Source organism: Lepisosteus platostomus, chromosome 11, assembly GCF_059453375.1.
Source record: "Lepisosteus platostomus isolate fLepPlt1 chromosome 11, fLepPlt1.hap1, whole genome shotgun sequence".
Taxonomy (NCBI): Eukaryota; Metazoa; Chordata; class Actinopteri; order Semionotiformes; family Lepisosteidae; genus Lepisosteus; species Lepisosteus platostomus.
This window is the reverse complement of record NC_142621.1, coordinates 2,277,510-2,290,807: the sequence shown is the minus strand read 5'-3', so window position 1 is coordinate 2,290,807 and position 13,298 is coordinate 2,277,510.

Sequence of the window (13,298 nt, the reverse complement as noted above, 5' to 3'; positions counted from 1 at the left end):
AAGGGAAAGTGGTATCACCACTTACTGAATGAACAGTTTAAGTGAAAATAATGTAAATATCGTAAGGAACTTAACATATATATATATATTCAGGCACTGAAAAAAAATAAGACCTACAGGCTTTTTGAACAGATTATATTAAATGCATCAATGAAAAAAAATATTTTAATTTTGGCTCTGTGCAACCTGTCAAAGTAGTTTTTTATTTTAATGTAAAAATCACACAGACACCTTTAAAACCCACATTATATTGCACTTGCTTTTGGCAACTGACAAACAGTTGCATAAATAAAGAGAATGTTTTGTTAATGAACTGCATTCTGCGATTAAATGTTTACAATCGTCTCTCTCTCATTGAAATTAAGAAAGCTTCTGTTGAAGAGGTTTTGTAAACCTAAAACTACGTTGCTTTTACTAGTGAAGTAATCATGTGCTTAAAATCCCTTCCTCTTTCTATAAGTTGAGGAATTCCTTTGATCGAGTGGAGTTCGGTTGCGTTTTTATTTTCATGGGGCAGGTTTCGTTTGGGGAAGCGCAAAAGGCAGTTTCACGGTTACGAAGGGTAAGAAAAATGATTTTGCTTACTGCGTCACCAACACCAGTGTCCAGCAGACGTCTGCCGTCCACGCCGAGGCCGCTGTTCAGACGAAGGCGGCGTGTCCGAGCTGGAGGCTCAGATCCTGACCCGGACGGGAGAGGTCTGGACGCGGGGGTTCTGACGCCCGGTCTGTGTCGATCGTAAGCAGCAGCGGCCCATTGCGAGACCCAGCTCCCCCCACACAGAACACGTGGCACAGTAAAAGTATGATAATGTATGTGAACATCTGGCACTCGGGATTGTGCCAGGATGAAAGACGAAGCCTCGCGTTCAGCGAGGGAGTAGCACAGATCCTTGGTGACGTTCACACCAGACTCACCTGGCTGGGAGGCAGGCGGGCTAGGAGCAGATGAGGCCAGCATCCCCACTGAAAAAAAAAAGTGTATAAATTCATTACATACTGTATATGGAAAACGAGTGCAGATGTGATACTTATGCTTACAGGTCTAACCGGGTGGGTCATTATCCAGTCAAGCACATTGTGAAAACTCCCAGGCTGGCTGCATGAATATGCAACAGCAGCACCAAGCGAGCACCCCCCACCAGGAGCAGCCAGCATGGGCTCAGGGCATTCCCACCGGCCCCAAGGCAGGCCGACTGGCTGGCTGGCAGCAGGAGAAAACTGCGTGCAGACTGGCCCGAGCTGTGTGCCCCTCGCCAGGGTGCGCCGCGAGAGACGCGCCGTGACCAGCCGTGCTTCGCCGAGAACGAGAACGTAAAACAAACTTTTTTTTTTTGCCTTAACTTTCAACGCCCGCTGGGTGGAAACTGCCGGTGACACACCCCAAGAACCCACACTGCCTGGATCCAGCCTGCGAGCAACGTCACGGCGGGAGAAGAGAGGGGGGGGCATGCATCTTTCCGCGTCTTTTAATTTAATTTATTACGAGCTTACAGAGACCAATTAAGTAATTAAGACCCATTTGCGAAAATAAAAACGCAGCTGAGAGGGACCCGTCGGCCCCTTCCCTTGCAGTCACGTGCGTTTATCGGGTTGATCTGATTAGAAGTGAGCCGGGCAAGTCGCATCGTTGTGAGTGACGGTTAATGAGCCGGCAGGCCGGGTTGCTCTTATTAATGCTGAAGCAGGCGACAGAAGTGGATAGTCTTGCGGCATTCACCTCTCATACGAGGAAACCATTCACAAATTACAAATGTGTTCAGAGCATTTTAATAAGAAATTATTTTTCTCATTAGTTTTATTCCCATCTGTCTGTGATTTAATTACAAGGGGATTTTGAGATTTGATCAATTAATTAACGTTGCACAACAAGAGCGCCACAATAGCCTCTATTGTTTGCAGTACACGACGTTAGGTGTTGCTCCTTGTTTATCTCGTGTACCTTAAATATTTAAACAAGAAACATTTTTTTGGCGGGGGGTATGGGAGTGGATGTCGGTAAAATATCAACAGTAAAGCTTTTGCTGTCAAAGAAACACATCCCATCCCAAAGGGAAATCAATGCTTTGTCAACAAATACCAATTAATAATAGAACACAGGTACGTGAACAGTGTGACATATTTTCTCCAAACAGAACTTCTGATTTGAATCCTTGTAACTTGTTCAACCCACTATAAATTAGTCAGCGAGGATTTTTAATTGTACAGGATTTAATTTTATGACGGAGAGAAAGAGGACCTAATCATATTCCCGAAGCAGATTCCCAAAGGGAATAAAATGAGATTCATTCGTGGAAATTTAAATATCCACGAAAGTGCACAGCATAGCAACTCTGCACGGAAACACTTCAGGTGTCTCAACAGCACGGTTCGGGCTATTATTTAATAAATTGCTTTCAAAGTCACTTGACAAGAGTTTATGGGGAAAATGACACAACTGAATAAGGCTGAAGCATAAGCTCAATATTTTTGTTATAATTGAGCCAATACATAACAGTAAGAAAATGTAATAAGGCTGTCTACATGGTCTACTCAGAACGAGAAGAGGTGCCTCAGGAGGGATTTAGGCACCACACATTTAAGCAAAAATGTGGAATTCTATTGCTTTTCAGTTGATTTTAATAAGTTCTTACCTTAGTCTTCATCTTTACTCTGTTTAATGTCAATTACGTGATACACAACACTTTATCTGTGTGCCTCGGTTATATTCCAAAAAAGACACCACTCGTAATTTTAAGCCTTCTTGTATATAAGCAAATTAAAAAGTATTTGTGCCTCGTTAGCCTGTAGAGCCGTTAATTTGGTGACCACTTCCAGAATCAGATGACCGATCTGCGTTGCTCCAATAACCTCAGAAACTGAGGCAGCTGCGTGTGGTTTCCAGTTGCACATGACTGTAGCAAAGCCAGTGTTAAATCAGACTTACTCCAACATATTTAATAATAATAATAAAAAACTTTATTTTATATAGCGCCTTTAAAGGTGGCTTCTCAAAGCGCTCTACAGAATGACAACAACAATAAATAAAAAGAACACACAAGATAAAACACAATTACAACACACAGAGGAGACCGTGGATACAAAGAAAAGCAGAGGGGTGAAGAATGGAACCAGTTAAGTAAAGGCTTTTTATGTCAGAGATGCAATTAGATAGAAAAGAGACAGCCACATCAGTGTCAAGTTTGGTATATTGGAGTATCGTCAGCGTAGAAATGATGCTGAAGAGCAAGGGACCCAGTATTGAGCCCTGAGGAACACCAGACTTAAGTCCAATTTCAGACCTATACCCATTAAGAGAGACAAAGTGACAACGATCAGTGAGGTAAGATTTGAACCATTTGAGAGCAGTGTCAGAAATTCCAAACACAGTCTCAAGATGAGAAAGTAAGATGTTATGGTCAACAGTGTCAAAAGCAGCACTGAGATCAAGAAAGATGAGTATAGAAAGAGAACCAGAATCGGTATTTACTGGTGATAGCTTAAAAGGCTGCTGCCAGACTGCTGTCTTCAGAATCCATGACGAAACTAAAACAGAGCTATACAATATGGATGATTGCAGCTGGATCAATTGTTTTTCAGCTGCATCTCCAGCCCACTTTACTATGAAAGCCCAATTCAACTCACTGCTGCTGCAGATTCGCTGTGATATTTCTGTGCACTGCGGAAATTGCACAGCTTGATGTGCACCGTCCCTGACTCCAGGAGTCCACATTATAGACTGATTGAAATCACCCGGGCAGGGCCTTACTGTAAATCTATAAATTGACAAAGACAATATCACAGACATCTGTAAACACACGCACGCTGTTTTAACTATTCTGTGATACAACGTGGCAAATGAAAATGAGCAAGGATGTATCTGAAGAAGATGCAAGCTGCTTACTGGAGGCTTTTTAAAAGTCCGTTGGAATGGTCCAGCAGCCCGTGAATCAGACTCCTTGATGTGAAAATTTCCATTTAAATTCTCCCTGAGCCACCCCACCTGGCGAGGTTTTAACCAAACCTAAGGGAAGAGTGTCATTCGTGAAGCCGGCTTCTCGGCTGGGAGTGAAATCCGTTCCGCCAGAGTGAGCTGGCCTGGAAAGTGCAGCCTGCTCTGTGGAGAGGACATGACAGCGGCGCGCTGGTGGGGATGCAGACGGAGGCTGGCGGGAAAGGCCTGGGCGCTCGGCGGCAGAGGAAGAGCTCTCACTCCACGGGGGGCAGAGACACAAAGACGGGAGACGGGCGAGCGTGCCTCACGAACTCCAGGTACACTCGTGGAGAAGACGGGGCACCGTGGCACCGTGCCCTCAGACGGGCGGGGGCAGGGACGGTACGGCCCAAAACCTGCAGCAGGACACTTCGCCGTCCAGAACTCTGATCCGCCGTGAGAGACGCAAGGGCGGAGTCTATCAGTTAAACACTGAAGGAGGAGATGAGGACCGCGTTCGACATCTCAGCCTCAGCAGCAGGACGGGCTGGCGCTGTGGTGCTCTTCTGAACTTTTAACCTTACTTCAAAAGAGATTTTTTTAAAAAGGTCTCCACTGTAAAACTTCTCAAAGCCTGCCCGCGTTAAATAGCTGGAAATAGATTATACCCATGTAGACTGCTTTCATTCACTGTGACAAGCTCCAAAAGACCACGAACGCAAGCGATCGTTAAAGAATCAATGAGGAACTGGTAAGCTGTGGGAAAAGACCTATGAGCTTTGTGACACCTGAAGCTTCATAGCCCAAACAATGTGTTTCACTCTCATTCCTCTGCAGCTTAGCTCTGACCCAGCCGTTGAACATGCGACGTTCAGGCCTTTCCAAGCTAGAATTCAATCTTTTTAAAGTCCCGTGGGGAAAAAGGCAGAAATAAAATATTATAATGTAGCAGGACAGTATGGCAGAGATAAGGCGACTCTTTTACTAATTTGTTTGGCCCTTTTATGATATACTTTGCTTTGCTCCTTTTCATACTGCATTGATGTGGGCTTATCTAAGGAAGACGGTTGTAGGTTGTTTTTATCAGCAGCCCTTAAGCTGGATTGGTTTCATTAAAACAAACCGATATACAGAGATAACCAGCACCGAGAACACTCAGTCTTCATTTGGCATCAGTGTACAAATAGGGCTTATACAATCTGAGAGCGCATTAGACAAGCAAACACAGCCATAATTGTCTTCTGTCCCACTCAGGGATTTCCACTCTCTCCGTAATGCGGGGAGATGTGAGAGGATTGCTTCAGAAGAGAAACAGTTAAAGCCATAAAGACATACCTCAGCCCTGACCCCTCACACACTAAGGTATCCCCTGTGCAGAATTCTTATTCAACTCCAAACTGACAAAGTGTTTTTAATCTTTTCTTTCCTTCTCTCTTGGAGATTGGGAAACAAAAATCAATACTTGCTGGCAGGCGATCTAGCAGGCTGTGAATTACAGGGCTGCATTTTAGAAAAGGCGCTTTCGGTAGCCTTGAGCAGGGAACCCTGGGAGTGCCATTTGAGATGGGAGGTCATGAGTTCAGCCCAGGACCACAGTCTGAAGAGCAAGGTATTTACTGCCAGTGCACTGTAATGAAAAATAACTTCCTCCGCTGTACCAGGAGAGAAGGGTTCCTGATTTTTCCACATTTTGTTTCCTTCAGGTCCTTGCCACTGTACTTGTGGTGTATCAGGAAGTGGAGTGGTGATCATGCCCCCACTCCGGGTCCCAGGGGACACTGTCTTGACACCCAGCCTGTCACGATCTGCTCATCTCCTGCCATTCGCCCCAGTCCAGGACATTCTGGTGGCCTTCCAAGCAGCATAGAGACCCCAGATAAATTCCCTAGGATGGAAGGCTTGTTATTTTTCAGACTCTTTTTTAGTAAAAAAAAAAGAAGCTCTGACTGTTGTAATTATAGTGATTCATTTTTACTTTCAACAGCCGCTCCAGAAAGAAAACCATTTAGCATTTTACCGTGCCAGTCTCTTTTTTTAAAAGAGCCATAGAGCGGACGAAATGGACCAAATTAAGGCCAGATTAAATTAAGAAAAACCCGGGAGGTCACTGAAACACAAATTTATAAAAATAGGGGTAATTTACATCGGACCAACTCAATTGTGCAGACTGGTGCCCTCTATTCGTGATTCACTGTTCATAACCCGCTTGCAACTCATGCTTAAACAACATTCTGCACTCGTTATCCTCCCAGATCTGGTCAAACATTGATACCTAGGGGAGTAAAGGATGTTGGTCACATCAGTTTCTGGCCGCTTGCTATGCAAACCTTCTCTTCTTCAGTTGTGTCTGAAACGTGATGAGAAACAACAGTGGTGAGGCCGTGGACGTGGTGTTTCTGCAGGAGCTGTGCACTGATCAGCTCCACGAACAGGGCTCTTGCAAAGCTCAGTAAACTTAATTTTGCCCATCGAGCCTAATTTAGTGGCTTTAGCTGTAACCTGGGACTTCCTGGATTTCTCATCTTTTCTCCCTGGGTTTCCACAATCGGAATTCAAGATGTCTCATGGCGATGACGAACTTCCTACTCTAACGTTGATGCTGGGCATTCGCTTCAAAGCCCATTCCCTTCACCCGGAGAGGAATTGGGGTGGGGAAGGAACTCAGCGCTGCACAGTCATCTGAAGCCCAGTGGTTAAGCCTGTGGGCGGTGTGTGCAGCTTCTGTCCAGATGGGATCCAGCAGCCGTTTCTCCAGCCCTGATCCAAACAGTGTCCAGCTCCTGAGTGCTCCTGAACGCCGCCAGGTTCATGTGCAGCTCTGTTCCTCAGCTCCTCTCGGCTGAGTGTGTGGAAAGCTTAATACAATACAACTAAGCTTGAGCGACAGCAGGGAAATGTTAAGAAAGAAGCATTATATTTTGCTCTTCTTTACAATCTGCTAAACTAAAAAGATGTTTTTTTTTATATTTGAAGCTGGACTACTGCAGCCTTTTGAATAATTATATGATTTGTGAGGAAGGCAGATGTGGTAAAATATCCCCTTTTCCTCTGAGTGCACAGACCAGTAGGCATGACATCCCTAGCCCTAGCCTGGTTTAATTTTTTTGCTAGCCCAGACTGACCCCTTAGTGTCACCAGCCATGATTTCTCCATTGAATTTCTTTTTCCAAGGAGCAACAGTGTTTTTTTTTCAAACAATCTTCTCACCAGGGACCCTATTTGCACCACTCTGGCCTCCTGTCAGTTAAGAGTTATGAAATGCATCCCACAGACATTGTTCTGAACCAGACCAGCTTTTCATCATTCCTGTTCTACGACGGCGTGCCCTCTTCGGTTTCATCCCAGCAGAGAAGACGGTTGAACTGCTCTACCTGCATGCACCGAGCGCTCAATCTTTCCTCATGAATCACTCAAGCTGCTGCACCTCTGTGTTCACACAGAGGGCTCCTGCCTCACGCCAGTGCTGATGCAATGCCCTGCGTCTGTCATTTTCTTAGAAAAGAGGAAGATGCTTTTTTGTGAAAGTCTGATTTAAATTTGCAAGCGGCAGAGAGTTGGGGTTGGGGTGCCGGTTAAGGTAACAAAGGATTTCATGCTTATACTGGAGCCTCAGTGGAAGACCGGCACTGTGGCATTTAGTGCTCTTCCTGACAAAGGATCCAGGGGTAGAAAAGACAATAACCTCCCAGTCTCAGCGCCGGCAGGTCTCCACAGCTGAGCACAGCAAGATGCTGCTGTATTCTGAGACCAGCAGCTCGGTAAGATCCTAATGAATGTGATAGCAAATCAAAGCTGCACAAACCCCCCTCACTACTGTAAGGAATGAGCCAGGGAGCTGCTCCAGGGGTGTAGATGGGGAGGTGGGAGGGGTTATGTGAAGGGAAGTCCAAGGTGCAAGTCTTATATATGCAGGCAAGCGAAAGTGTGCGAGATAAGGATCTAACTTTGCTCAAGAAATTCTGTTATAAACTCTCTTTCCTTGGTGCAAAATAAATGGTATTTTCTTTGGTAAGGATATTCCAGATTTGCGCTACAAAAATAACTGGGCTGCCTGCATCATGCCAAGCTGGGATGAGAATCCTCCCAATTCCCAGTCCTTTGGATCTTTCTCTTACTTGTGAATCATTCTGGGGTTACAGCCATCGTCAACGTGATCAGACGTGCCTTTGATCACTTAGCATCAATTATTACAGTTGAAAGGAGCTAGGATACGTATTTAAAAACAATCAGCGCCGACACTCTCAAAACTATTATTATTTTTTTTCTTTTTAGGATTATGTTGTTGGGCACATTAGGAATGGTTCTCAGAGCAGAGATAATTGCTATATTCAGGGACAGTGCCAAAAGAGGAGATAGCTTCTCACAAAATCATTTTCTTTAATGAGGGTAAGCTGCATGATAGTTGCCCTTAATAAACCTGGCTCCTTAATTAGATCATTAGCTTTCCCTTTTAAAAGCATAAGCACATTTTTTAACCGAAATAGGCACATGCTAACGATTTAGCATTGGAGAGTACAGTCAAAGACTAACTCAAGACTGCTCTATAACATAGCCTTCATAACATTTAGCAATCCAACATTGGTGCTAACCAAGCCCTTGTCAGCTCACAGCTATAGATCTGAAGTTTCAATGCTTTTATCATGTGGTCATGGAAGCAGAAACGGGGCGATTAAGTCCTTTTTTTAAAAGGTACAAAGACATTGTAAATAAAAGGATCTTCACGTTTAGCATTTGCCACGGTTACAGCATTTGCAGTCTTACTGACCAAAGAGAGTAGCCGGGATTAAAGTTTCCTTCTATTGCATCAAAGCCACAGATCCCTTTATTCCTAATTCTGGATCTTTTCCTTATAACAGCCTCAGATGGATTAGTTTCTCGGGAAGGGGAAGACCAGGGAATTAGGGAAGAGACATGAGTCAATGCCCTTAACAGAAATAAGCAGCAGATCAACTGGAATGGTCGTGTCAAGCTTCACAAAGATAGAAGAGAATGAACAGAAGTGACCGAATCGAGCCCGCGGCTCCCGGGGAAACTGTGAGGGACTGGGCGTGGTCTGGCCCAGTCTGCGTGTGGCTGGTTTCTGCTGTCTCAGTCTGCACTACAGCCCTGCACGGTGCAGTCAAGATCAGCCCCATCCCTGAGGTTCACGCAAGAACACTGCACACTCGGCCTTCCTCCATTTTAAAGCTTTCAGAGCCACTGTGGCTGCTAGATCAGACTTCGCTTTGTCTTCCCTGCCTGCCACAGCACTCAGACTCAAACACTGCAGGAATCCCACTAACATCCAGCTACCTTCAGGGCTCCTCACTGTTACAGATGCCAGCATTTCACGTTGGCACAGACCGACTACTTTAGCACAACACACAAAGAGAAGCAGCTTAAAATGACCCTTCACCCAGTGCAAAATGTATCACAACTAATTGAACAGGTATAACTCAAAGTCAATAAGATGTAATTTGCCTAAAGAAACTGAAATCGCGATGCACTTGCAGTGGAGTCCGTAACACACTGACTTAATCCTGGCAATTAGCAGCACACTCATATCCTGCATCGCAGTGGGTTTAAATTTCTCTCATGAGCTCATCCAACAAACAGGATGTGGTCTTTCTTTGCTCAGTGTTGGCGATATTCTAGGCAATCAGTGTTCAACGGAGGGCATTGGCTTGCAGCAGATCTCAGACCTGGGGATGACTGTCTCACAGACAGGTGATGATGGTGATGATCCTCCGTGGGCAGCTAATATCTGCACTTTATTTTCAGTCTGCAGCACCATGATTTCCTCCAGCTTTACAGCTTTTGAATTGTTTTTCATTTGCTTTGGACAAAATGGCCATTTTGCTTCCTTCTTAGAAACTGATTAGCAAGGCATCTAGAGTGGATCAGATATTCCAGATGAAATTAAGGGTTTTTAGAAGGCAGGGATGTCAGTTGTTTTTTAGTGATGGAATTTACAGTCTTATAGGTAACAAAAAAGGAAAGGCAATTTATTCAGCCCTGAAGGTCCTTGATCAACGCTCACAAAGTCATGAGCCCCATCAGATTCCCAGTCACATTTTCCAAAGCAATATCTGTAAGACACTTCAGACCTAAAAACAGCAGACATTTACAATTAACTACACAAAAAATCATTCACATTATGCAGTTGCATTTGCAAATGCAAATTAAATAATGTAATCATCGCACCCCCTTGCCTGAGATCTACACTTTAAGGGACAGTAACTTGGCACTAATATTTAAGAAATGTTACACAGCCAATAGCTCCAGATTTTTTTTGTGTGAAAAAACTTAGAACATGCCTTTGTGTTTATTAATAAGAACCAGGCAATCAATCTCGAGCAGAAAGCTTCAGTTCCTCTCCGAATTACTGTATCACATATCAACCGGAATTGTCAAACAAACAAGCATTCGCTTATGATGGGGAGATCGTTTCGGGATGCTGTCTCACAATGTCATATTACTCAATTATCACAACTCTCAACAGCTGGCTGCCAAACAATTAGGACTGTGACGATCATAATGATGGTGATGATGAACGGAATACATAATCGTTTTTTAAATAAACAAGATATGTCTCTTCTTTTACATAAGCAAACATATTCAGCTTTGTCTGTCTCATCATCTTAAACAGGTCATGCAAAGGTGCAGGGGCGAAGAAGAGCTGTGCAGTTCGTCGGTGGGTCTCAAAATACTCCTCATCAACTGAGAACGACGAGCTTCGGAGATTATGAGAGGAGCCCATTAGGCATTCTCGGTTTGTCCCTCTTTAAGTGACTGTTTAGGTTTTTGTGACTGTGGATGTAGAAATTCCCCAAATTTATGTCCAAAGGATAAAAATTGCACCCTAAAGAAATAGGGTCCAGAGTGTTAAGAATGGCATATTTCTAGAAAAAATGTCTGGCAAAATCATGCCAGAAAAATCAAGTGCCAAACAGGTTTGTATTATATAAAATCATTATAAACATATTATTGAAGCATTGTTTTATGAGGTGTTTCGATGTCCTGACTTTACATCCTACGAGCACAAAGCGTCCTACCAAAGATGTTCGGAGTGAGGGCCCGGCCTGATGGCTCGGCAGCTCGTTACAGTGCTTACACACAGAACGAGGAGGCCCTGATCACTGCTGCAGACCTGCGTCCTCAGGCCCTGGCCGCTGTTACTGTTGAAATACACAGATTCTTACACGGAACCATTCCCCAGGGAATATTTACAGCCTCCTGGTTCCCATTGACCCCTGTGTTATTTCCTGTGGGAAACAATTCCTCGTTTAACGTTGTTTCACTTGCCGTCATTTTAACGTTCCCGGTTCACGGTCCCCATCAAGGACGTTAAAGGGGAACCCCAGAGTAGTTGATAGATCCCAGGGGCTCATCCGAACGTTTCTCGACTGAAGCCAGGGTTTCGGCTTCAGCCACTCGGCTGGGCAGCTCGTCCTACAGCTCTTTGCTGCTCACTGCTGAACAGCTGGATAGGCTGAAGGGCCTCTGCGTTCAGCTCGGAGACCCTCCGAGAGGAAGCTTTGATACGGCGCAGTCTACTGCCATGCCAATCTGAAGTCTTCATGGAAAAAACAACAGATCGCGCTGGACACACACCACAGAAGCAGCACAAACACGTAGGAAAACAAAAATGGAAATTGAGCAAATAGACTGCATTAGCATTTAGGTCAACAGCTGCTTAGGACATACAAATGGAGTCCATTGTTAATATATTTCACTTTTAAAAGGTTTACGTAAACTGCACATTTATACCCTACCTCCAGGTGTATCAGGACCGATCTGAATACATTGCACACCTAATTTATAACCTACCGTAAGAAACGGGGAGAATGGTGGTAATAAAAAAGAAAAATAGAATCTGACATGTATGAAAAAAGACTGAAAGCGACCTGTGAAAAAGATCTAAAAAAAGTAAAAAAAAAAAATCCAAATCCCTTTGTCTGTCATTAAGTACTGAGGGAAAGGAAAATACAGATTCTCCCTTCTCCTGACAGGGACAGTCGAATGCCTGGAGTTCAGACAGAGAACGAGTCCCTGTATTGGTCTGGTCTGTCCGTTACACCGGGCTGCACTGCTGTACAATTCATTGTTGCCTCTAATTTCAGCCACAAAGACCTAATTGAAACTTTCTTGAGATGTTTTGCTGCTTGATTTGACACCGGCTTTTCCCATTGTCATAAAATCGATCCCCCTGCCTGTCTCTGCTCTAACTGGTTGGGCTCCTCTTTTCATTGCCCGTTTGCAGGAGATCAATGGGGTTAAATGATCTGTTTATAATGCCCGGCCAGCCTGTCAGTGGACATGTGAGGCTCAGGATGTGTGCCACGGACCATCAGGGTCTGGCCACCTTTGGTCACATTAACTCTTAATGGGTTTGGAAAAGGCTGGGTGGCTGCATGTCTAATTAACAACGCCGGGCTTCCAATGGTACGTTAAGGGAAGTGAATTCAGCACAATCCCTTATGAAAATGTGTCACAGCAAATTCGTACAAGAGTTTTTACCAGGAATCTACCATATGTTACCATGGTTTCCTGCACTTTGCATAAAAACCTTACTGTACCTCCAGGCTTTACTATGATTTCACTGTAATTTCAAGTCTCTCCCACCTGTCAAATTGTCTTCAAGGCTTCAATCAGAGCCTGTGCATCTATGTATTCCTTCTTGCAGAGCCACAGCAGGGCTACGCTCTCTGAAGATTTGCTACTATAGGATGAAACCAAACTGACATAGAAGGTGTGAAATGGGCTCATCCAGATCAGCTCAGCCAGACAGGAAATCTAACTGGCTGGGTTTTAACTGATCAGAAGACCTCATCATCCGTTTCTTGACAGAAGTCAGGCTATCAATTTTAATGATGTGGCTGAGTAGCTTGTTCCATCCTCCCACTACCCACTGTGTAAAGAAGTACCGTGCTTTTAAATTCCTTGTTTAAATTCTGCTTAAATGTTTGAATTTGCTTTGCATCCATGCTTACTAATGTACTATAATAAACTACAGTAACATAAGTATACTGTACCAAAATCGACATTATTTATGTACTTGAGAAAGACCATTTTTCCTACTGGTCATCTGTGTGATACTCCGTTAATTAGATCACCCAGTGTGATATGTATTGACAAAGTGCATTGACTTTGTTCCAGATTCCTGTGTTAACTGTGTTAAGACCTGCCTCTTGTTCTCAGTTTTTAATGCACTAAGCTCCCATTTGTGTCACCTGGTTCACGTTGGACTGTTTTTTCTGAAGAAGTCCATAGGTTAACTTTGTATCTTATCCTGGGGGGGGGGGTCTGTTGAGTGGTTAAGGCATAGTCAGAAAATCAGAACCCACACAGGACCAGGAGGCTGGGACCCCCTTGTATGGGGTCACCACGGGGTGCTGGAGGGTTGC